This window comes from Leucoraja erinacea, chromosome 6, assembly GCF_028641065.1.
Source record: "Leucoraja erinacea ecotype New England chromosome 6, Leri_hhj_1, whole genome shotgun sequence".
Classification (NCBI taxonomy): Eukaryota; Metazoa; Chordata; class Chondrichthyes; order Rajiformes; family Rajidae; genus Leucoraja; species Leucoraja erinaceus.
Window position 1 is genome coordinate 212,960 of NC_073382.1, and position 26,347 is coordinate 239,306.

Here is a 26,347-nt window from a genome sequence, read left to right on the forward strand (position 1 = left end):
TGACACAGCTGGCGTCCTGGTGCCATAGCAACAACCTAGAGCTCAATGCTCTTAAGACAGTGGAATTGATTGTAGACTTTAGGAGAGCCCCCCCCCCTCCCCTCACCCCACTCACCATCAACAACACCACAGTCACATCTGTGGAGTATTTTAAGTTCCTGCGAACCATCATCTCGAAGGACCTTAAGTGGGGGGCTACCATCGACTCCACAGTCAAAAAGGCCCCACAGAGGATGTACTTCCTACGGCAGTTGAGGAAGCACAATCTGCCACAGGCAATGATGGTCCGATTCTACACGGCCATCGTAGAGTCTGTTCTCACCTTTTCCATCATGGTCTCGTTTGGCTCAGCCACCAAGCACGACACCCGGAGGCTGCAGCGAATCGTCCGATCTGCTGAGAAGGTTATTGGCTGCAACCTTCCCTCCATTGATGAACTGTACACTGCAAGGGCCAGGAAGCGAGCAGGCAAGATCATCTCTGAACCCTCTCACCCTGGCCACAAACGCTTTGAATCACTTCCCTCTGGAAGGCGACTCCGGACTGTCAAAGCTGCCACACCCAGAAATTAAACTCTACTCAATAACACCAAAAATCTGTAGCCTCCTTTTGCTCTGGTCACATGTTTAATCAATAATGTTTTATTATTAATGTTTTATGTGTCAATCCTAACTGTCACTGTATGTCACGTTGTCACTTGTGGGCGGAGCACGAAAGCAAATTCCTTGTATGTGAATACTTGGTCAATAAACCTATCAACTTAAACTTATTCAAACATATTCTAGAGAGTCATGGAGATATACGGTGTGTATGGAATGAGCTGCTGGAGGGGTTAGTTGAGGCAGACACTATCATAATATTTAAGAGACATTTGGGCAGGTACATGGATGGCATAGGTTTAGAGGGATATGGGCCATGCGCGGGTAGGTGGGGCCAGTGTAGATGGGGCATGTTGGGCGGCGTGGGCAAGTTCAACAGTTCAGTGGTGCTTTATCTGATGCAGCTGTACTGATTCTCATTTGTTTTCTGCTCTCTCAAAACGGTTGTGAATTAATCACACTGAATGGATTCTTCCAATGCAGATTTGATTCTTTCCTTCACTGTACCCAGCTATCAGAACTGGTAGCTGTATCTATTTTCTGTTTTGTTAAATAACCACACATTGCCTGAGCTGGAGGTTTTATTGCCTCAGGGACAAAAAGTTACGGGCAACTTGAGGGGGAACTTCTTTACTCAATGAGTGGTAGCGGTGTGGAATGAGCTTCCAGTGGAAGTGGTGGAGGCAGGTTCGTTTTTATCATTTAAAAATAAATTGGATAATAATAATAATAATAATAATAATAATAATAATAATAATTTTATTTATAGAGCACTTTAAAAACAAACATAGCTGCAACAAAGTGCTGTACATCACTAATCATTGACAAAAAAGTTAATACACACCAAAAACAACAATCAAAAGAAATAGTAGGAAAAGACGGTAAAATAAAGAAACATCAAAAACACCACAAACAGAAGCAAAGCCTCAGGCATGGTCAAAAGCCAGGGAGTACAAATGTGTTTTAACACTGGATTTGAAGATGGACAGTGAGGGGGCCTGTCTGATGTGCAACGGCAGGGTGTTCCAGAGTGCCGGAGCAGCAACAGAGAAGGCTCTATCCCCTCTGAGCCTCCGACTAGACCTCGGTACCTCCAGGAGCAGCTGACCAGCTGACCTGAGGGACCGGGCAGGAGCGTATGGGTGGAGCAGCTCAGAGAGGTAAGGCGGGGCGAGCCCATTCAGAGATTTAAAAACAAATAACAGTAGGTATAGGGACGGGATAGGAATGGAGGGTTATGGTCTGATTGCAGGTAGATGAGACTAGGTGAGAATAAGTGTTCGGCACGGACTAGAAGGGCCGAGATGGCCTGTTTCTGTGCTGTAATTGTTATATGGTTATATCTGAATATATCTCCGGTTTCAGCTACTTTCTTGATAATGTCACTTTGCATAACCCCCCATGGGTCTGTGTCGACCCTGCTGCAGAATCCAGCAGTTCCAAATGTGTAAGAAGGAGCTGCAGATGCTGGTTTAAACCGAAGGTAGACCCAAAATACTGGAGTGACTCAGTGTGTCCTCTGGAGAGAAGGAATAGGTGACCTGAAATTCACTCCTGAGATGCTGTCTGACCTGTTGAGCTAGTTTTTGTGTGCCTATCTCCGGTTTAAACCAGCATCTCCAGCACTTGACATTCCAGCTCACCTATTCCTCCCCTCTAGAGAGATGCTAATTATGTGTAGTTCTGGTTGCCCCCTGTTACAGGAAGAATGTTGAGGCTTTGCGATCTTGAATACAGCAGTTAGCAGCTGCACTAATGATCAATGTTCAGCGTATTTAGTTGTCAAAAACTTTCACTTCATGTTTAACATTGCTACAGGTTCCATTCCTGCTCCTTATGGTATATATATATATATGAATATTGTTTGAATTTCCATCTTCAAATCACCGCATGTGTTATACAAGATACTCCCCTGCGGCTTTCTGTTGTCAGTTTTACCCTCTATATCAAGTATGGCTCCATCCAAGGCTGCAAGGAATCACGGAGAATTGTGGACGCAGCCCAGACCATCACACAAACTAACTTGTGTTTAAGAGGGAACTGCAGATGCTGGAGAATCGAAGGTTACACAAAAAAGCTGGAGAAACTCAGCGGGTGCAGCAGCATCTATGGAGCGAAGGAAATAGGCAACGTTTCGGGCCGAAACCCTTGGGTTTCGGCCCGAAACGTGGCCTATTTCCTTCGCTCCATAGATGCTGCTGCACCCGCTGAGTTTCTCCAGCTTTTTTGTGTAACACACAAACTAACTTCCCTTCCATCTTCGCCTCACGCTGCCTTGGCAAGGCCAGCAGCTTAATCAAGGACAAGTCGCACCCTGGTCACTCCCTCTTCACTGAAACTTTGGCTGGCACGATTCTTACTTGCCAAGCTTTGCAGACTGAGGCTATTCGCTCTTTTGAATGTTGCTGCTCAGAGGACGTGGGTTTAAGGTGAAGGGGAAAAGATTTAATAGGAATAGAAACATAGAAACATAGAAATTAGGTGCAGGAGTAGGCCATTCGGCCCTTCGAGCCTGCACCGCCATTCAATATGATCATGGCTGATCATCCAACTCAGTATCCCGTACCTGCCTTCTCTCCATACCCCCTGATCCCCTTAGCCACAAGGGCCACATCTAACTCCCTCTTAAATATAGCCAATGAACTGGCCTCAACTACCCTCTGTGGCAGAGAGTTCCAGAGATTCACCACTCTCTGTGTGAAAAAAGTTATTCTCATCTCGGTTTTAAAGGATTTCCCCCTTATCCTTAAGCTGTGACCCCTGGTCCTGGACTTCCCCAACATCAGGAACAATCTTCCTGCATCTAGCCTGTCCAACCTCTTAAGGATTTTGTAAGTTTCTATAAGATCCCCTCTCAATCTCCTAAATTCTAGAGAGTATAAACCAAGTCTATCCAGTCTTTCTTCATAAGACAGTCCTGATATCCCAGGAATCAGTCTGGTGAACCTTCTCTGCACTCCCTCTATGGCAATAATGTCCTTCCTCAGATTTGGAGACCAAAACTGTATGCAATACTCCAGGTGTGGTCTCGCCAAGACCCTGTACAACTGCAGTAGAACCTTCCTGCTCCTATACTCAAATGTGGTGGGTAACTCTTTCACACAAAGGGTGGTGGGAGTTTGGAACGAGCTGCCACAGGAGGTAGTTGAGGCAGGGACTATTTAAATATTTAAGAAACAGTTAGACAGGTACATGGATAGGGCAGGTTTGGAGGGATATGGGCCAAATGCAGGCAGGTGGGACTAGTGTAGATGGGTCATGTTGGTCGGTGTGGGCAAGTTGGGATGAAGGACCTGTTTCCACGCTGTATGACTATGACTTTACGACTAAACTGGCATACTCGATGATCAGTTGCAACTTTTCCCTTCTATCAAGTTTCTCACATCTGATTTGTCCACATAACTGGGATTTTCGTTGGAACTCCTCCATTTCCTAATTACGTCTGCCTACGTAACCTTGTAACCTTTTAATCAGTCTACATCAAGTTGTCTGACTCAGTCATGATGATGCCAATGTAACATTACCTCTGATACGTTCCTGCGTGCATGCAGGTGAGGTGGCTCAACCAGGAGGTGGCATGCACATGCTAGGCTGACTGTATCATTGCAATGCTGTGATTCTATGGTACAGTGCATGGATCCGTCCTGGGAGGGGAGTTGGATTCACGAGAGGTAGTTGGATTCACTTGGAGGGGAGGATGCTCCTCAAACTGCGGAGCATCCTGGACAATACAGCCCACACTGACACACTGGTCAACCTGAGGAGCACCTTCAGCAACAGACTGGCTCCACCAAGATGCAGGACAGAACGCTCTGTAGAGCCCTAGTGAGACCACACCTGGAGTATTGTGTGCAGTTTTGATCCCCTAATTTGAGGAAGGACATTCTTGCTATTGAGGGAGTGCATGGTAGGTTTACAAGATTAATTCCCGGGTGGCGGGACTGTCATATGCTGAGAGAATGGAGCAGCTGGACTTGTACACTCTAGAGTTTAGAAGGATGAGAGGATATCTCATTGAAACATAAAAGATTGTTAAGGGCTTGGACACACTAGAGGCAGGAAACATGTTCCCGATGTTGGGGGAGTGCAGAACCAGGGGCCACAGTTTAAGAATAAGAAGTAAGCCATTTAGAACGGAGATGAGGAAACATGTTTTCTCACAGAGAGTGGTGAGCCTGTGGAATTCTCTGCCTCAGAGGGGGGTGGAGGCATGTTCTCTGGATGCTTTCAAGAGAGAGCTAGACAGGGCTCTTAAAAATAGCGGAGTCAGGCGATATGGGGAGAAGGCAGGATCGGGGTACTGATTGGGGATGATCAGCCATGATCACATTGAATGGCGGTGCTGGCTCGAAGGGCCAAATGGCCTACTCCTGCACCTACTGTCTATTGCCTATTGCCACAGGAGATCCTTCTTCCCTGTGGCTATCAAACTGTCCAACTACTCCCCCTTCCGAGGTGGGGTAGATTGAGACAGACTCCCCTCCCTTCCCTCTCCTACCTCTCTTCCCAATCTTTGCACATCCCCTAATCCTTTCCACTCGCCACTTTAATTTCATGTTTCATGTATCCTATATTAATTCTAGGAGCATTGTAAGAAATGTGGATGAGCTTAGAGTCTGGTTAGACACCTGGAAGTATGATGTTGTGGCGATCAGTGAATAATGGTTGCAGGAGGCCTGTGATTGGAAACTAAATATTCCAGGATTTCGTTGCTTCAGGTGCGATAGAATTGGAGGGGCAAGAGGTGGAGGTGCTACATTGCTTATCAGGGAAGATATTACAGCAGTGCTTTGGCAGGATAGATTAGAGGGCTCGTCTAGGGAGGCTATTTGGGTGGAACTGAGAAATGGGAAAGGGGTAGCAACACTTATAGGGGTGTATTATAGACCGCCAAATGGGGAGCGAGAATTGGAAGAGCAAATATGTAAGGAGATAGCAGATATTAGTAGTAAGCACAAGGTAGTGATTGTGGGAGATTTCAATTTTCCACACATAGACTGGGAAACACATTCTGTAAATGGGCTGGATGAGTTGGAGTTTGTAAAATGTGTGCAGGATAGTTTTTTGCAGCAATACATAAGGTACCTACTAGAGAAGAGGCGATGCTGGACCTCCTGTTAGGAAATGAGACGGGTCAGGTGGCAGAGGTAAGCGTTGGGGAGCAGTTCGGGTCCAGTGATCACAATACCATTAGTTTCAATATAATTATGGAGAGGGTCAGAACTGGACCTAGGGTTGAGATTTTTGATTGGAGATAGGCTAACTTTGAGGAGATGCGAAAGGATTTAAAAGGAGTAAATTGGGACATTTTGTTTTATAGGAAAGATGTGGAAGAGGAATGGAAGACATTTAAAGGTGAAATTTTAAGAGTACAGAATCTTTATGTCCCTGTTCGGTTGAAAGGAAATAGTAAAAATTGGAAAGAGCCATGGTTTTCAAGAGAAATTGGACACTTGGTTCGGAAACAGAGAGAGATCTACAATAGTTATAGGCAGCATGGAGTAAATGAGGTGCTTGAGGAGTATAAAGAATGTAAAAAGAATCTTAAGAAAGAAATTAGAAAAGCTAAAAGAAGATATGAGGTTGCTTTGGCAAGTAAGGTGAAAGTAAATCCAAAGGGTTTCTACAGCTATATTAATAGCAAAAGGATAACGAGGGATAAAATTGGTCCATTAGAGAGTCAGAGTGGACAGCTATCTGCAGAGCCAAAGGGAGATGGGGGAGATATTGAACAATTCCTTTTTTTCAGTATTCACCAAGGAGAAGGATATTGAATTATGTGAGGTAAGGGAAACAAGTAGAGTAGCTATGGAAACTATGAGATTCAAAGAAGAGGAAGTACTGACACTTTTGAGAAATATAAAAGTGGATAAGTCTCCAGGTCCGGGCAAGATATTCCCTAGGACATTGAGGGAAGTTAGTATAGAAATAGCAAGGGCTATGACAGAAACATTTCAAATGTCATTAGAAACTTGAATAGTGCCGGAGGATTGGCGTACTGCGCATGTTGTTCCATTGTTTAAAAAGGGTTCTAAGAGTAAACCTAGCAATTATAGACCTGTTAGTTTGACGCCAGTGGTGGGAAAATTAATCGAAAGGATATTTAGAGATAATATATATAAGCATCAGGATAAACAGGGTCTGATTAGGAACAGTCAACATGGATTTGTGCCTGGAAGGTCATGTTTGACTAATCTTCTTGAATTTTTTGAAGAGGTTACTCGGGAAATTGACGAGGGTAAAGCAGTGGATGTTGTATATATGGACTTCAGTAAGGCCTTTGACAAGGTTCCTCATGAAAGGTTGGTTAAGAAGGTTCAATTGTTGATTATTAATGGTGGAGTAGCAAGATGGATTCAACAGTGGCTGAATGGGAGATGCCAGAGAGTAATGGTGGATGGTTGTTTGTCAGGTTGGAGGCCAGTGGCTATTGGGGTGCCTCACAGATCTGTGTTGGGTCCACTGTTGTTTGTCATGTACATCCATGATCTGGATGATGGTGTGGTGAATTGGATTAGTAAGTATGCAGATGATACTAAGATAGGTGGGGTTGCGGGTAAGGAAGTAGATTTTCAAAGTCTACAGAGAGATTTATGCCATTTGGAAGAGTGGGCTGAAAGATGTCAGATGGCATTTAATGCTGATAAGTGTGAGGTGCTACATCTTGGCAGGACAAATCAAAATAGGACGTACATGGTACATGGTAGAGAATTGAAGAATGCAGTTGAACAGAGGGATCTGGGAATAACTGTGCACAGTTCCCTGAAGGTGGAATCTCATGTAGATAGGGTGGTAAAGAAAGCTTTTGGTGTGCTGGCCTTTATAAATCAGAGCATTGAGTATAGAAGTTGGGATGTAATGTTAAAATTGTACAAGGCATTGGTGAGGCCATTTCTGGAGTATGGTGTACAATTTTGGTCGCCTAATTATAGGAAAGATGTCAACAAAATAGAGAGAGTACAGAGGAGATTTACTAGAATGTTGCCTGGGTTTCAGCAACTAAGTTGCAGAGAAAGGTTGAACAAGTTAGGGCTTTATTCTTTGGAGCACAGAAGGTTAAGGGGGGACTTGATAAAGGTCTTTAAAATGATGAGAGGGATAGACAGAGTTGATGTGGATAAGCTTTTCCCACTGAGAGTAGGGAAGATTCAAACAAGGGGACATGACTTCAGAATTAAGGGACAGAAATATAGGGGTAACATGAGGGGGAACTTCTTTACTCAGAGAGTGGTAGCTGTGTGGAATGAGCTTCCAGTGGAAGTGGTAGAGGCAGGTTCGATTTTATCATTTAAAAATAAATTGGATAGTTACATGGACGGCAAAGGAATGGAGGGTTATGGTCTGAGTGCAGGTAGATGGGACTAGGGGAGAATACGTGATCAGCACGGACTTGAAGGGCCGAGATGGCCTGTTTCCATGCTGTAATTGTTATATGGTTTATATGGTTATATCCTCCTGGGATCAATTTCAAATTTCCTCCTGGGATAAATAGAGTTAGAATCGTATTGTATCGAATCGTATCGTAATAGAATGTGGTGTGCTGTATCGGTACTGTAGTGGCCAGAAATAAGGACTTGTGTTCCCCACAGATGGAGACAAGGGGAAGCTAAGTAAACCCGTGAAATAATATGGAATTGGAAAACGTGACAGGGGAACAGTTGGAAGAAGGAGTTGATGGACCATTAAAGGATAATTGGATCAGTTGGACCAAATTACAAGCTGATGAGTCAAATTTAGTTTAGTTCGGTTTAGAGATACATTTACAAAAAAATTAAAATAAACTTTATTTAATGTATAAAATATGTACATAACAGGAACTGAGCAAAATTTCTTTCGACATTCTCGGTGGCTAAACATACTTTCACTTCGTCGTTACATTGTGTTTTCACAATATTTCACCACCCCCCCCCCCCCCCCCTCACCCTTACCACGCATGTAGACAAAAATACTGGAGAAACTCAGCGGGTGCGGCAGCATCTATGGAGCGAAGGAAATAGGCAACGCTTCGGGCCGAAACCCTTCTTCAGACTGATGTTTTACCATCCATGTGGTCCTCTGGGGTGAATTACCTTCCCTTATTTTGAGGGGAGCCTCCACCGCACCCTGCCCCCCAATGCCTAGAGATACAGCGTGGAAACAGGTCCTTCGGCCCATCGACTCCGCGCCCACCAGCAATCCCACCAACACTTCCCCCCACACACACTAGGGACAATTTACATTTATACCAAGCCGATTAATCAGCAACACTGTACGTCTTTGCACTGTGGGAGGAAACCAAAGTTCTCGGAGAAAACCCACGCGGTCACGGAGAGAACGTCCAAGGTCGGAATCGAACCCGGATCTCTGGCGCTGGAGGTCAGCAACTCTACCGCTGTGCCACCGTGCCGCCCAAATATGGGCTGTAAACTATTTGTCTTTGAAGCCTTTGAGTCATACAGTGTTTCTCATTGAAACATATCATGTAGTGAAAGGCCTGGTCAGTGTGGATGTGGAGAGGATGTTTCCACTAGTGGGAGAGTCGAGGACCAGACGTGCCTTTAGAAAGGAGATGGGGAGGAATTTATTTCGTCAGAGGGTGGTGAATCTGTGGAATCTATTGTCACAGATGGCAGTGGAGGCCAAGTCATTGAATATTTTTTAAGGTGGGGGTTAATAGGTTCAATATTTGTAAGAGTGTCAGGGGTTATGGGGAGAAGGCAGGAGAATGGGGTTGAGAGGGAGAGATAGATCAGCCATGATTGAATGGCAGAGTGGACTTGTTGGCCTAATTCTGCCCTTAGAATTTATGAATTGATGAAACGGGACCTTTGGCCCAACTTCCCCATACCGCCCAACATCCCCATCTACATTAGTCCCACCTGCCTGCGTTACACACATACGCTTCTAAACTTTATTTTTCTTCCTCTTTTTCTTCTTCCACTACTGCAACATTTCCTCAACGTCAGAGTTTCCACTCCTGTGCTGTGAGGTTGCTAAAGATGATGCAGGGTGTATAGACTTAGCTGCAGGATGGGCAGGGGAAGTTTGGTGAGGCAGGAGGCACGGGGGAGGTGATCAACTGAGAGGGGGAAAGCTTAACGGAGATGTGCGGGGGCAAGTTTTTTACATAGAAAGTGGTGGGGGTCTGGAACTCACTGCCAGGGGTGGTGGTGGAGGCAGATACGATAGTGGTGTTTAAGAGGCATTTGGACAGGCATATGGAGGTGCAGGGAATAGAGGGATGTGGATCGCATACAGGCAGAAGAGATCAGTTTATCATTTTGGCCACAAACATTGTGGGCTGATGGGCCCGTTCCTGTGCTGTACTGTTTGCTGTTGTGTGATCTATAAGTCCTCTCCGCAGTGCAACACCCTTTCGCCTCTGCCCTCGATCTCTGTCCCTGTTCCCTTTGCAGCGATAGAGATGCTGCCTTACAGCGCCAGAGACCCGGGTTCGATCCTGACCTCGGTGGCTGGCTGTAAGGAGTCTGTACGTTCTCCCCTGTGGCTTTTCACCGGGTGCTCCAGTTTCCTCCCACACTCCAAAGACAACACAGGTTTGTAGACTAATTGGCTTCGGTAAGAAATGCGAGTTGTCCCCAGTGTGTAGGATACTGCCAGTGTACGGGGATCGCTGGATCGTGGGTCGTTGCGGACTTGGTGGGCTGAAGGACCTGTTTCCTGGGATGTCAGGACTTTCATATGAAGAAAGACTGGATAGACTCGGCTTGAGCTCGCTAGAATTTAGAAGATTGAGGGGGGTTTCTTATAGAAACTTACAAAATTCTTAAGGGGTTGGACAGGCTAGATGCAGGAAGATTGTTCCCGGTGTTGGGGAAATCCAGAACAAGGGGTCACAGTGTAAGGATAAGGGGGAAATCTTTTAGGACCGAGATGAGAAAAACATTTTTCACACAGAGAGTGGTGAATCTGTGGAATTCTCTGCCACAGTAGGTAGTTGAGGCCAGTTCATTGGCTATATTTAAGAGGGAGTTAGATGTGGCCCTTGTGGCTAAGGGTATCAGGGGGTATGGAGAGACGGCAGTTACAGGATACTGAGTTGGATGATCAGCTATGATCATTTTGAATGGCGGTGCAGGCTCGAAGGGCCGAATGGCCTACTCCTGCACCTATTTTCTATGTTTCTATGTTTCCGCGCTGCATTGCTAGTCTAAACTAAACGATCCCGATCTTTTGTGTTCCATTCCACACATGTGGTTCTTCCTTCTCTTATCATAAACTCTTTGTCCTCTTTACAACTCGCCGCTCTGTGTTCTTTCCATGCATCTTTTTGCGAGCGTTCTTCTCCACCGTAGTTTAGTTTAGTTTAGAGATACAGCGCGGAGACAGGCCCTTCGGCCCATCGGGTCTATGCAGACCAGCGATCCCCGCACACTAACGCTATCCTGCACACACTAGGGACCATTTGCAATTTTATCAAGCTAATCAGCCTACAAACCTGTACGTCTTTGGAGTGTGGGAGGAAACCGCAGCACCCGGAGAAAGCCCACGCTGTCACGGGGAGATCGCCTCTAATCACTTCCCCCCCCCCCACCCACCCTCCCCCTTTTCATACCAGAATTCCATATAACCATATAACCATATAACAATTACAGCACGGAAACAGGCCATCTCGGCCCTACAAGTCCATGCCGAACAAATTTTTTTCCCCTTAGTCCCACCTGCCTGCACTCGTACCATAACCCTCCATTCCCTTCTCATCCATATGCCTATCCAATTTATTTTTAAATGATACCAATGAACCTGCCTCCACCACTTCCACTGGGAGCTCATTCCACACAGCCACCACTCTCTGCGTAAAGAAGTTCCCCCTCATATTACCCCTAAACTTCTGTCCCTTAATTCTGAAGTCATGTCCTCTTGTTTGAATCTTCCCTATTCTCAAAGGGAAAAGCTTGTCCACATCAACTCTGTCTATCCCTCTCATCATTTTAAAGACCTCTATCAGGTCCCCCCTTAACCTTCTGCGCTCCAGAGAATAAAGACCTAACTTATTCAACCTATCTCTGTAACTTAGTTGTTGAAACCCAGGCAACATTCTAGTAAATCTATCCTATCCCTAAAGAGGGATAGATTTACTAGAATGTTTACTAGAATTCAACAGCCACAAAAGCAACCTCTGCGGGAAAAATATCCCATTTGACACTGCCGAAAGCAATGAACCCCTGACGTACTTGCAAACGTTCACCCTTAGATAGACACAAAAAGCTGGAGTAACTTAGCGGGGACAGGCAGCATCTCTGGAGAGAAGAAATGGGTGACGTTTCGGGTCGAGACCCTTCCACAGACTCTTAGTTGGGTTTCTCCTACCTTGAGCGGGATGTCTGGGACTTTCAGTAAGACTCATGTTATGGTCGGCTCCCTCGGCTCATTGTTTTACTTGGAAATAAAACTCGTTGTTGGACGTCGATTTTATTTTTCCCTTTTACAGTTGAGCCAGGTAACGTCAAACTATTGATGCATATCCTGGAGACAGCAAAGTCATTGCAATTTCAGACATGTGGTTGAGGTTCTAGAGAGCCAGTGATTCATCATTCTGATTTTTCAGTTGCAGGCAGCTTGATCGGAAATTACAGTTTCATTTGAGTAAATATTTTGAGGAGTGCTTTTGAGTAAAATAACATTTATGGCAATTTCATCATTAGTATGAAGTACTTGGAACTGCAAACCAAATTTCCGTGTGTGTACGTGTAGAATAATGGCCACCTGTAATAAAGTAACTAATAACAAAATGGGTCGACTGGTCTTGTATTCACTGGAATTTAGAAGGAGGAGAGATAAAAAATAGAACATAGAAAATAGGTGCAGGAGGAGGTCATTCGGCCCTTCGAGCCAGCACCGCCATTCATTGTGGTTGTGGCTGATCGTCCCCTATCAATAACCCGTGCCTGCCTTCTCCCCATATCCCTTGATTCCACTAGCCCCTAGAGCTCTATCCAACTCTCTCTTAAATCCATCCAGTGACTCGGCCTCCACTGCCCTCTGTGGCAGGGAATTCCATAAATTCACAACTCTCTGGGTGAAAACGTTTTTTCTCACCTCAGTCTTAAATGACCTCCCCTTTATTCTAAGACTGTGGCCCCTGGTTCTGGACTCGCCCAACATTGGGAACATTTTTCCTTCATCTAGCTTGTCCAGTCCTTTTATAATTTGATATGTTTCTATCAGATATCCCCTCATCCTTCTAAACTCCAGTGAATACAAGCCTAGTCTTTTCAATCTTTCCTCATATGACAGTTCCACCATCCCAGGGATCAATCTTGTGAACCTACGCTGCACTGCCTCAATCACAAGGATGTCATTCCTCAAATTAAGAGACCAAAACTGTACACAATACTCCAGATGTGGTCTCACCAGAGCCCTATACAACTGTAGAAGAACATATTTATTACTATACGAGACCTGGGTGTCATGGTACACCAGTCATTAAAAGTAGGCATGCAGGTGCAGCAGGCAGTGAAGAAGGCGAATGGTATGTTAGCATTCATAGCAAAAGGATTTGAGTATAGGAGCAGGGAGGTTCTACTGCAGTTGTACAGGGTCTTGGTGAGACCACACCTGGAGTATTGCGTACAGTTTTGGTCTCCTAATCTGAGGAAAGACATTCTTGCCATAGAGGGAGTACAGAGAAGGTTCACCAGACTGATTCCTGGGGGATGTCAGGACTTTCATATGAAGAAAGACTGGATAGACTTGGTTTGTAGTCACTAGAATTTAGAAGATTGAGGGGGGATCTTATAGAAACGTACAAAATTCTTAAGGGGTTGGACAGGCTAGATGCAGGAAGATTGTTCCCGGTGTTGGGGAAGTCCAGAACAAGGGGTCACAGTTTAAGGATAAAGGGGAAATCTTTTAGGACCGAGATGAGGAAAACGTTTTTCACACAGAGAGTGGTAAATCTGTGGAATTCTCCCGCAGGAGGTAGTTGAGGCTAGTTCATTGGCTATATTTAAGAGCGAGTTAGATGTGGCCCTTGTGGCTAAAGGGATCAGGGGGTATGGAGAGAAGGCAGGTACAGGATACTGAGTTGGATGATCAGCCATGATCATATTGAATGGCGGTGCAGGCTCGAAGGGCCGAATGGCCTACTCCTGCACCTATTTTCTATGTTTCTATGTTTCTATGAAGGCCAACATTTCATTAGCTTTCTTCACTGTCTGCTGTACCTGCAGGCCAACTTTTAGTGACTGGTGTACAAGGACACCCAGGTCTCACTGCACCTCCCCCTTACCTAACCTAACCCCATTGAGATAAAAATCTGCTGTATCGCAAAACAAAACTAAAAGAATTAGGCCATTTGGCCAATCTAGTCCCATCATAGCTGATCCAGAAAATCATTAATCCATGTTCCCCATGGATGCTGCCTGACCCGCTGAGTTTCTCTGGGCCTTTCGGGTCGAGACCCTTCCACTTCTTTGACCAAAATGTAGTTAATTGATTGCAGATCAATTATTTTTTCTTAGTTTAGTTTAAACTATATAGCGCGGAAACAGGTGAAAAAGCTTTTCCTCACCTCAGTTTTAAATGGCCTCCCCTTTATTCTTAGACTGTGGACCCTGGCTCTGGACTCGCTCATCAACGGGAGCGATATATGGCAGTAGGAATCTGAAGAGGGTTGGAGGGCGAGGGATGGAGGCGTGCAGGTACGTAGTTTGCTGAAGGTGACGCTGCAGCTAGATCTATTGGTCAAGAAGGATTTCGATACATTGGCTTCCATCAATCAGGTCATCAAGTACAGAAGTTGGGGGAATTATATTGGGAAGTATATATACGTCTCCTCTCCAACACTCGCCAGGTTCCTACTGCTATCCTTACATGGCTGGGAGTAGTCTATTTGACAACATGACTCACAGATGCCCCATGAAATAGTAACACAATCTCTCCGATGAGGGACAATTAAGGTTGGACTGAGAATATTGGTCCACCCAGTGGTGTTCATAGCTTGGAGGAAGAGAAAGAAGACTGGCCTTCCATCACAGTGAGGAACGTGGGGAATCCACTGTGGTGGATGTTTATGTTAACTTTTATGTAGTTGTGCGTCTTGTTGCTTTTTCTCACTATGGCTGTACGGTAATTCGAATTTCACTGTACCTTAATTGGTACACGTGACAATAAACTGACCTTGAAACCTTGAAATGCATAATTTAAATTGTGAGCAAAATAAAATAAAATCCTGAGAAATAATTCACTGAAAATCTGGCTATAACTCTCTTTAACTGATTGTGGGTGATCAGCCATGATCACATTGAATGGCGTTGCTGGCTTGAAGGGGCGAATGGCCTACTCCTGCACCTATTGTCTATTGTCTATTGCAACCTCAAATGGAAAACAGTGCTATGAATCTTGTCTTTGAAGCAAAATGCCTGCTGTCATTGGCACTCAACAGGTTAGTTTAGAGAGACCCCATGAACATAGAAACATAGAAACATAGAAATTAGGTGCAGGAGTAGGCCATTCGGCCCTTCGAGCCTCCACCGCCATTCAATATGATCATGGCTGATCATCCAACTCAGTATCCCGTACCTGCCTTCTCTCCATACCCTCTGATCCCCTTAGCCACAAGGGCCACATCTAACTCCCTCTTAAATATAGCCAATGAACTGGCCTCGACTACCCTCTGTGGCAGAGAGTTCCAGAGATTCACCACTCTCTGTGTGAAAAAAAGTTCTTCTCATCTCAGTTTTAAAGGATTTTCCCCTTATCCTTAAGCTGTGACCCCTTGTCCTGGACTTCCCCAACATCGGGAGCAATCTTCCTGCATCTAGCCTGTCCAACCCCTTTAGAATTTTGTAAGTTTCTATAAGATCCCCTCTCAATCTCCTAAATTCTAGAGAGTATAAACCAATCCAGTCTTTCTTCAAAAGACAGTCCTGACATCCCAGGAATCAGTCTGGTGAACCTTCTCTGCACTCCCTCTATGGCAATAATGTCCTTCCTCAGATTTGGAGACCAAAACTGTACGCATCCTTTTACTCCAGAGATGCTGCCTGGCCCGCTGAGTTACTCCAGCACTTGGTGTCTCCTTGCTACCTCGTGATCTGGACCCACACATCTACTCAGCACAGCCAGATATCTCCAAGCAGCAATCTAACCTCAACATCCACCCATGCTGCTATTGATAGCTCTCTACGTGCAAAGGAAAAGGAAGAATTAAATGCAGTGGCTTTAAAGATTAACTGAAGAACATTGTCGACTCAGCACTGTCCTTAAAGCACCCAGAATGAGTCCAAACACTGACCAACAGCCAGCGGTGAAGACAGACCACAGAAGCCACAGAAACCTACAGAGACTACTCTTTGCCACAGCACTGTAGCTGAAAGGATACAATCTGCTGGATAGACACTGCAAATCCCCTGGATACAAATCCCCGCTGCTGCTTCCTCTCCCCACTGCAAGCCATAGAACAACTGTGGTGCAAACAAGGTGCCTACTCGAGACGCAGTTCTTACGCTGGTTTTATGCAGCTTGTGATGTGTCGGGAGGAACTGCAGATGCCTGTTTAGACCGAAGATGGACACAAAAGGCTGGAGTAACTCAACTGGGACAGGCAGCATCTCTGGCCAAAAGGAGCAGGTGACATTTCGGCTCGGGATCCTTCCTCAGACTGAGAGTCAGGGGAAAAGGGAACAAGAGATATGGAAGGTGCTTAGCAGAAGTGAATGGATTCACTCATTCATTAGCCACGCAGAGGTGCTGGTTTCCGACAGATGCACCACACATCTCTGTCCTCCATGCAGCTGGCAAGCTCCTCTTTTGTCTCTAAACGTGTGTCCCCATCAACGTCTTCCGCATCATCTTGCCTGGCCGTCCAGGGTCACGTCTTCCATGGGTGGGTTCCCACAGCACAACCTTGTTTGCTGGTCATTTCTGGGTGGCAGTGGCAGTGACCAGCGAACCTCACCCTTCTCCACCTGATCTTCTCAGTCAGAGGTGGATCTCCCCATAGAGCTGGGCGCTGGTGATGTGGTCCCTCCAACTGAGCATTCGAGTGTATATAACCATATAACCATATAACAATTACAGCACGGAAACAGGCCATCTCGGCCCTTCTAGTCCGTGCCGAACACTTACTCTCTCCTAGTTCCATCTACCTGCACTCAGACCATAACCCTCCATTCCTTTCCCGTCCATATACCCGCTCAATTTATTTTTAAATGATAAAATCGAACCTGCCTCCACCACTTCCATTGGAAGCTCATTCCACACAGTTACCACTCTCTGAGTAAAGAAGTTCCCCCTCATGTTACCCCTAAACATCTGTCCCTTAATTCTGAAGTCATGTCCTCTTGTTTGAATCTTCCCTACTCTCAATGGAAAAAGCTTGTCCACGTCAACTCTGTCTATCCCTCTCATCATTTTAAAGACCTCTATCAAGCCCCCCCTTAACCTTCTGCGCTCCAAAGTATAAAGAACTAACTTGTTCAACCTTTCTCTGTAAATTAGTTGCTGAAACCCAGGCAACATTCTAGTAAATCTCCTCTGTACTCTCTCTATTTTGTTGACATCCTTCCAATAAATGGGCGACCTAAATTGTACACCATACTCCAGATTTGGCCTCACCAACGCCTTGTACAATTTTAACATTACATCCCAACTTCTATACTCAATGCTCTGATTTATAAAGGCCAGCACACCAAAAGCTTTCTTTACCACCCTATCTACATGAAATTCCAACTTCAGGGAACTATGGTGTAAGTACCATCGAGAGACTTGGACAGTGCTCGAGTGAGAGTCCATGCCTCACACCCGTGTAATAACATGGTCTCTACAGTTGCATGGAAGAATCTCAGTTTGAGACCCTAAAGGCCGTGTCCCACTTGGCAATTTTTTCGGCGACTGCCGGCATAATTGACTCATGTAACAAGTCACCAATAAATGGCGCAGCGTGATGCGGCATGCCGCGGCATTGATGACGTACATTGACGCACGGTGTTTCCTCAAGTGTCGCAACATTTATTTTGTCGCCGCTGGATTTTGAAACGTTCAAATTCTTTCGCCGACCCAGATACGTCAGTCAATGATGCCAGCAGTCGCCAAAAAAAATCCCCAAGTGAGACAGGCCCTTTAGACATCCGAGACGTCCAGATTTTCCACATGTTATTGAGGGCTTTCCATGCGAGCGCTTTCCAGACCTTGATGTCATTCCCCGAGCTCTGCATCCTCGCTCCCAGGTACTTGACGTACTCCACCTTCTTGAGAGATGCTCCACCACTGGTGAATGGAAGATATGCAAAAAGCAATTATAATCAAGGAAATAGGACATTGTTGGCAGTGGGAAAGGTGATAACGAGTATACAGACATAGGAAAAACAGGACAACAGTAATGCTAGTACAACGGCCAGGGTAGAGGAGGAACGGAGAGAGAAGGGATGCAAGGGTTACTTTAATTGCAGCTGTAATGTTGCTATGGTCCGGTTGCCTAATCTAACCAATAATTTATTGCATTGTTTATTGTATCTATATTAATAAAAATAAGATCTTGACCACTTCCTGTTTTTCTGTTTCATGATTTTTGAAAAACCGCTGCCACTTACGGCTGTGATATTTGGCCATCTTACTCAGAGGCCCCCTCCGCTGCGCAGGACAAGACGATTTTTCCCATAGATGAAAAATAAAAGAATTATTAATTTTTTAAACATGTTGACATTCTCTCTGCTGCCCCTGCTGTGGGAGGGGGGGAGGGACTATAAAACACAGAAGTGTTGTGCCTCACTCAGTCTCTGCAAGATGAGGAAGAGGGAGCGAGAGGGTCATGCTGTAGATAACACTGAACACGTGTCTACTCAATTTGAATGCCCTTAATGTGGTTTGAAAATGAAAATGTGGTTGCTTTGAAAGCTGCACTGCAAATGGTTGTTGGTGGTGGTAACTGCATTGAAATGCTGCGCTGCAAATGACAGTTGGTGGTGGTAACTGCTTGGAAATGCTGCACTGCAAATAGCTGTTGGTGGTGGTAACTTGACAACTTCCTGTCTGCACTGTATATTGATTTTAGAACGCTACCACTTACGGTTGTGATTTTTGGCCATCTTACCGAGTCCCCCTCTGCTCATCAGGTGCAGAGGATTCCTCCCATCAATGAAAAATAAAAGTGTTATTAGTGTTTAAAAAAATGTTGAGGATCTCTCTCCTGTCAATCATGCCATGAAGGCCATGCCCCTTCCAGTTGGAGGGGGAGGGGTTATAAAACCAGTAAGTGTGGGTGTGGCTCAGTCTCTCAACGCTCAACTCTCTGTGAAAAAAAGTGTTTCCTCGTCTCCGTTCTAAATGGCTTAACCCTTATTCTTAAACTGTGGGCCCTGGTTCTGGACTCCCCCAACATCGGGAACACATTTCCTGCCTCTTTGTTTGGAAAAGGTTGCCCCTCAAGTTCCTATTAAATCTTTCTCCCCCTCACCTTAAAGCTATGATCTCTGGATCTCGATTCCCCTACTCCTTACAAGGGTTTACCCAATCTATTCCTCTCATGAACTTATACACCTCTATAAGATGACCCCTCATCCTCTTGTGCTCAGTCCCATCCTATTCAACGTATGCCTATAGCTTAAACTCTATAGCCCTGGCAACATCCTTGTAAATCTTCTCTGCACCCTTTCCAGCTTAACAACATCTTTCCTATAACACGGTGCCCTGAACTGAACACAGTATTCTAAAGGTGGCCTCACCAACTGCAACATGGCCTCCCCAAGTTATATATTCAATACACTAACTGATGAAGGCCAAAGTGCCAAAAACCTTTTTGACCACTCGATCTGTGACACCACTTCCAAGGAACCATGCACCTGCACTCCTAGATCCCTCTGCTCTACCACACTCTCCAGAGCCCTGTCATTCACTTGTTGTGTTAATGTGCCTATAAAGCTGCAGCAAAAAATAATAATTTACTATTTAATTCCCTTTCATATGACAAACACTGTTGACTTTCGACACTTGACATCCAAAGTCAACTTTCCCTTCACCGGGGTAACTCAGGGTCAGGCAGCATCTCTGGAGAAAAGGAATAGGTAATGTTTCGGGTCGAGACCCTTCTTCAGACTCTGTTCCCCTGTTTGCCTCCCAAGCCTACTATAGTCACCACACATTATTTCAAGTTGCTTTAATTACATGAACTCAATGTCATTTTTATGAAAGAAATCTTCCTCAGCTGCACCTGGCCAATTCCCGAGGTAAAGATAAAGGTGAATGGTTAACATCTAAATAACATCCTTCATACATAAACTGTAAAGTTATATCACATCAATCCATTACCGGTGACATTTAGTTTAGTTTAAGATTGACACAAAATGCTGGAGTAACTCAGCGGGAAAGGCAGAATTTCTGGAGAGAAGGAATGGGTGATGTTTCGAGTTGAGACTGGGTATACATGAGTATAGAAGCTGGGATGTATTGTTAAAATTGTACAAGGCATTGGTGAGATCAAATCTGGAGTATGGTGTACAATTTTGGTCGCCCAATTATAGGAAGGATGTCAACAAAATAGACAAAGTACAGAGGAGATTTACTAGAATGTTGCCTGGGTTTCAACAACTAAATTACAGAGATAGGTTGAATAAGTTAGGTCTTTATTCTCTGGAGCGCAGAAGGTTAAGGGGGGACTTGATTGAGGTCTTTAAAATGATGAGAGGGATAGACAGAGTTGATGTGGACAAGCTTTTCCCTTTGAGAATAGGGAGATTCAAACAAGAGGACATGACTTCAGAATTAAGGGACAGAAGTTTAGGGGTAACATGAGGGGGAACTTCTTTACTCAGAGAGTGGTGGCGGTGTGGAATGAGCTTCCAGTGGATGTGGTGTCGGCAGGTTCGTTGGTATCATTTAAAAATAAATTGGATGGGCATATGGATGAGAAGGGAATGGAGGGTTATGGTATGAGTGCAGGCAGGTGGGACTAAGGAAAAAAAAAGTTGTTTGGCACGGACTTGTAGGGCCGAGATGGCCTGTTTCCGTGCTGTAATTGTTATATGGTTATTGTTATATGGAGACCCTTCTTTTAGTTTAGTTTGGTTTAGAGGTGCAGCATGGAAACAGGCTCTTCGGCCCATCGAGTCCGCGCTGACCAGCACATTAACACCATTCCACACTAGGGACAATTTTTTTAACATTGATACTAAACCAATTAACCTACAAACATGTACGTCAAATTTGATTCAGAGATTCAAATTTGGTGGAGCGTGGGGGAAAACCTAAATTCTTGGTGATAGCCCACGCAAATCACGGGGAGAACGTGCAAACTGCGTACAGCCAAGCACCAGTAGCCAGGATCGAACCCAGGTCTGTGAGGCAGCAACTCTACCGCTGCGCCACCATGGCTGAAAGCAATGAGCTGTGCACAACTGAATCATACAGACCACAGAAGCTTCAGATCAGATAACATGTCTGCACTGTGCTATCTCAGACAGCGTTGTAAGTACTTTCCATAGGAAGTGTTACACCCATGATTAAATAAACAGTCAAGGATAACGTTAGATTTAAAGGTTATCGTGCTTGCAAAGAAGATTAGTAAGCATAACACGGTGAAAGCTGTCCAAAATATTGTTAGGAAGTGTTTGCGAGGTCGACAAAAAAAACTTAATTCCCCTCCAATAACAATCTCCACCCAAGGTTTCCAAGGATTTCTCACAGATGCATTATTTGAGATTTTCCCAAATTCCCTATGATCCTTGAAAGTTTCTGCAAGCTATGTAGCGCTGATGTTTAAGGAAGGAAGGGCTCAGTGAAACATGGTCCATCAACAGCTTTCAGCCATTGGCAATAGCTCCATTAACAGTATCCTTAGGATCCCTTTCCTGCTAGACATATACAGGAAGAGATGTATCAGCAGAGCCATCTCCATCATCAAAGACCCCTACCACCCATCGCATGACATTTTCTCCATCCTGCCATCTGGGAAGAGGTACAGGAGCATTAGCTGCAAAACCAGCAGGATGTTCCTCAGCTTCTTCCCACAGGCTATAAGACCGATAAACGGACTTTGCCCCCTGCCAAAGTATCGCGCACCAACCACCAACCTGGACACACTGCAGCAGAGCCACTGTTGTGCCGCTGCCGATCGGAACGCCTGTTGAATGTTTAGTAGAGTGTTAAATTTGTTCATGATACATGTATTTTTATTTCTATTTATTTTTAATGCACACTGAATGGACACTGGTTGAGCAACGGTTTTTTGTTTCCTCTGGGTATGTGAATACTCAGGAAATGACAATAAAGATATACATACATACATACATACATACATACATACATGAAACAATAAGTCTTCGGTAGCCGACAAGGTTCTAATGGAAGACACAAAGTGTTGGAGAAACCCAGCGGCTCGGGCACCATCGCTGGAGAAAACGGATGGGTGACGTTTCGGGTGCTCCGGTTTCCTCCCACATCCCAAAGCTCGGTAGGTTAATTTGCTTTGGTAAAATTGTAAATCGTCCCTCGTGTGTAGGGTAGCGCTGATGTGCAGGGTGATTGGTGGTCAGTGCGGACTCGGTATGCCAAAGGGCCTGTTTCCGTACCATGGTGTGTAGACCAAAGTCTAAAGTCCTCTCCCAAGATGCTTATGAATACTTGATGAGTGAACCATTTGAGTTGGGTATATTCCTTGCCATTTAAGATATATCATTAGGACTAAGGGCCCGTTTCGTGCTGTACGATTCTATATCCTTTGGAACAGGGTGGCCCAGGCAAGATGAAAGGTAAAGAATTAATTATAGACAATAGACAATAGACAATAGACACATAGAAACATAGAAAATAGATGCAGGAGTAGGCCATTCGGCCCTTCGAGCCTGCACCGCCATTCAATATAATCATGGCTGATCATCCAACTCAGTATCCTGTACCTGCCTTCTCTCCATAGCCCCTGATCCCATTAGCCACAAGGGCCACATCTAACTCCCTCTTAAATATAGCCAATGAACTGGCCTCAACTACCTTCTGTGGCAGAGAGTTCCAGAGATTCACCACTCTCTGTGTGAAAAATGTTTTTCTCATCTCTGTCCTAAAAGACTTCCCCCTTATCCTTAAAATAGGTGCAGGAGTAGGCCATTCGGCCCTTTGAGCCAGCACCGCCATTCAATGTGATCATGGCTGATCATCCCCAATCAGTACCCCGTTCCTGCCTTCTCCCCATACCTCTTGACTCAGCTATTTTTAAGAGCCCGATTCATTCATGACTGATCTATCTTTGCCTCTCAACCTCATTCTCCTGCCTTCTCCCCATAACCCTTGACACCCGTACTAATCAATAATATGTCAATCACCGCCTTAAAAATATCTATTAAAAGACTATTTATATCATGAATTGGACCTCAAATGACAGATGAGTGCTATTTGTGAAAATCTTTATAAGGACTAGACACAGCTGCAGATCTATATATAAGTGTCAGGGTCTATAAATAAATACAGGGCTCTCTATGCAAGGAAGGTTATACATAGAACATAGAAGGCTATACATAGAGGAAGGTTCAATGACATCCGTCTGAAAAGGCCTCGACCCGAAACTTCACTCCATAGATGCTGCCTCACCCGTTGAGTTTCTCCAGCATTTTTGCCTACCTTATACATAGAACAGGTTACTGAAAAGCACAGCACAGGCTCTTCGGCCCACTATGTCTGTGCTGAATATGATTCCAAGTTAAATTGATCTCCTCTGTCGCTGTCAAGGAAGACTCTCTCTAACTTCTACAGGTGCACAGTAGAGAGCATGCTGACCGGTTGCATCGTGGCTTAGAAACATAGAAACATAGAAATTAGGTGCAGGAGTAGGCCATTCGGCCCTTCGAGCCTGCACCGCCATTCAATATGATCATGGCTGATCATCCAACTCAGTATCCCGTACCTGCTGCTTCTCTGCATACCCCCTGATCCCCTTAGCCACAAGGGCCACATCTAACTCCCTCTTAAATATAGCCAATGAACTGGCCTCAACTACCCTCTGTGGCAGAGAGTTCCAGAACTTGGTTCGGCAATTTGAGCGCCCTGGAGAGGAAAAGACTACAAAAAGTAGTACTGCCCATTCCATCATCGGCTCTGACCTTTCTTCCATCGAGAGGATTTATCGCATTTGCTGCCTCAAAAAGGCTGGCAGCATCATCAAAGACCTACACCATCCTGGCCACACACACATCTCCCTGCTACCTTCAGGTAGAAGGTACAGGAGCCTGAAGACTGCAACAACCAGGTTCAGGAATAGCTACTTCCCCACAGCCATCAGGCTATTAAACCTGGCCCGGACAAAACTTTGAACATTAATAACCCATTATCTGTTATTTACACTTTATCAGTTTATTTATTCATGTTTGTATATATTTATATTATGGGATATGGACACACTGATCTGTTTTGTAATAAATGCCTACTATGTTCGGTGTGCTGAAGCAAAGCAGGAATTTCATTGTCCTATACAGGGACACATGACAATAAACGCACTTGAACTTGAACTCTTGAACGATATGATCCATATCCCTCCATTCCCTGCATACCCATGAGTTCATTGAAAAGCCTCTTAAAGAAAACCTTTATCGTATCTGCGTCCACCACCACCTCTGGTAACACGTTCCAGGCACCCACCACCCTGTTTGTAAAAAAATTGCCTCAAGCATCTCCTTTAAACTTTGCCCCTCTTACCTCAAAGCTACTGTATGCCCTCTATTATGTTGCTCCTTTATTCTTTTCAAGGCACTCTGCAAATGAACACATTCCTGGGATCCCACTCATTCCTTGGGATCATTCTCGTAAACCTGCTCTGGGCCCTCTCCAATGCCAGCACATCCTTCATCAGATAATTCTCAGAAAGCAAACTCAATGCTAGCATTTATTACAAGAGGGCTCCATAAGGCACTGGTAAGGCTACATTTGGAATATTGTGAGCAATCTGAGGAAGGCTGTGCTGGCTCTGGAGAGGATCCAGAGCAGGTTTACAAGAATGATCCCAGGAATGAGTAGGTTAACAAATGATGAGCGTTTGTTGGCACTGGGCCTGTACTCGCTGGGGTTTCGAAGAATGAAGGGGAATCTCATTAAAAGATACAGAATAGTGAAAGGCTTGGATAGAGTGGATGTGGAGAGGATGTTTCCACTAGTGGGAGAGTCTAGGACTAGAGGTCATAGCCTCAGAATTTTAGGAAGGAGTTGAGGAGAAATGTCTTTAGTCAAAAGGTGGTGAATCTGTGGAACTATTTGCCGCAGAAGGCTGTGGACGTCAAATCAGTGGATATTTTAAGACAGAGATAGATAGATTCTTGATTAGTACAGGTGTCAGAGGTTATGGGGAGAAGGGGTTAGGAGGGAGAGATAGATCAGCCATGATTGAATGGCGGAGTAGACTTGATGGGCCGAATAGAGTATTGCATACAATTTTGGTCTCCTAATCTGAGGAAAGACATTCTTGCCATAGAGAGAAGGTTCACCAGACTGATTCCTGGGATGTCAGGACTTCCATATGAAAAGGACTGGATATACTCGGCTTGTACTCTCTAGAATTTAGAAGATTGAGGGGCAATCTTATAGAAACTTACAAAATTCTTAAGCGGTTGGACAGGCTAGATGCAGGAAGATTGTTCCCGATGTTGGGGAAGTCCGGAACAATGAGTCACAGTTTAAGGAGAAGGGGGAAATCTTTTAGGACCGAGAAGAGAAAAACATTTTTCACACAGAGAGTGGTGAATCTGTGGAATTCTCTCCCGCAGAAGGAAGTTGAGGCCACAGTTCATTGGCTATATTTAAGAGGGAGTTAGATGTGGCCCTTGTGGCTAAAGGGATCAGGGGGTATGGAGAGAAGGCAGGTACAGGATACTGAGTTGGATAATCAGCCATGATCATATTGAATGGCGGTGCAGGCTCGAAGGGCCGAATGGCCTACTCCTGCACCTATTTTCTATGTTTCTATGTTTCTATGAATGGCTCACAATATTACAAATGTGGTCTGACCGGTTCCCTGAGAAGCATCAGCATTATATCTCTGTTATAATATTTTTGCCCTCCCAAAATAAATGCTAGCATTGCACTCACCTTCCTTACTACCGATTCGACTTGCAAGTGACCTTTTTGAAAATCCCGCATCGGCATTCCCAAGTCCCTTTGCATCAGGTGGCATGAGAGTTCCTCCCCATTATTCCTGCTTTAACAGTGGGGACCATCACTTCCTTCCCTCCCCTTGAACTCATCATCGCTTAAAATAAAGGAACAATTCAGCATTTGTACCATCATCGTGAAACTGATGGCACTGCAGGGATTTTCACACACGCGGATATTTCCCAGGAAGTCCCCACTTTCCTCCCTGTTGCAACATAAGACCAGGTCAATCTGTCAAAGCAATGTTTAGTTTAATTTAGAGATACAGCACGGAAACAGACCCTTCGGCCCATCGAGTCCAAGCTGACCAGCGATCCCCGCACACACTAATACTAGCCCTATACAAGCTGGTGACAATTTTACATTTACACCAAGCTAATTAATACAATACAATGAACTTTATTTTTCCGTTAGCAACGTTGGTTTCTGCAGCCATACGACAAAAAGAAACAATTTTACAAGACACACAACCAACTCAATTCACACAGACACCCATCACAGTGGATCTCCTCCTCACTGTGATGGGAGGAAAAGTCTTGTAGGAAGGCAAACCTACAAACCTGTACGTCTTTGGGGTGTGGGAGGAAACCGAAGATCTCGGAGAAGTCACGGGGAGAACGTACAAACTCTGTACAGACAGCACCCATAGTCAGGATCGAACCCGGGTCTCTGGAGCTGTAAGG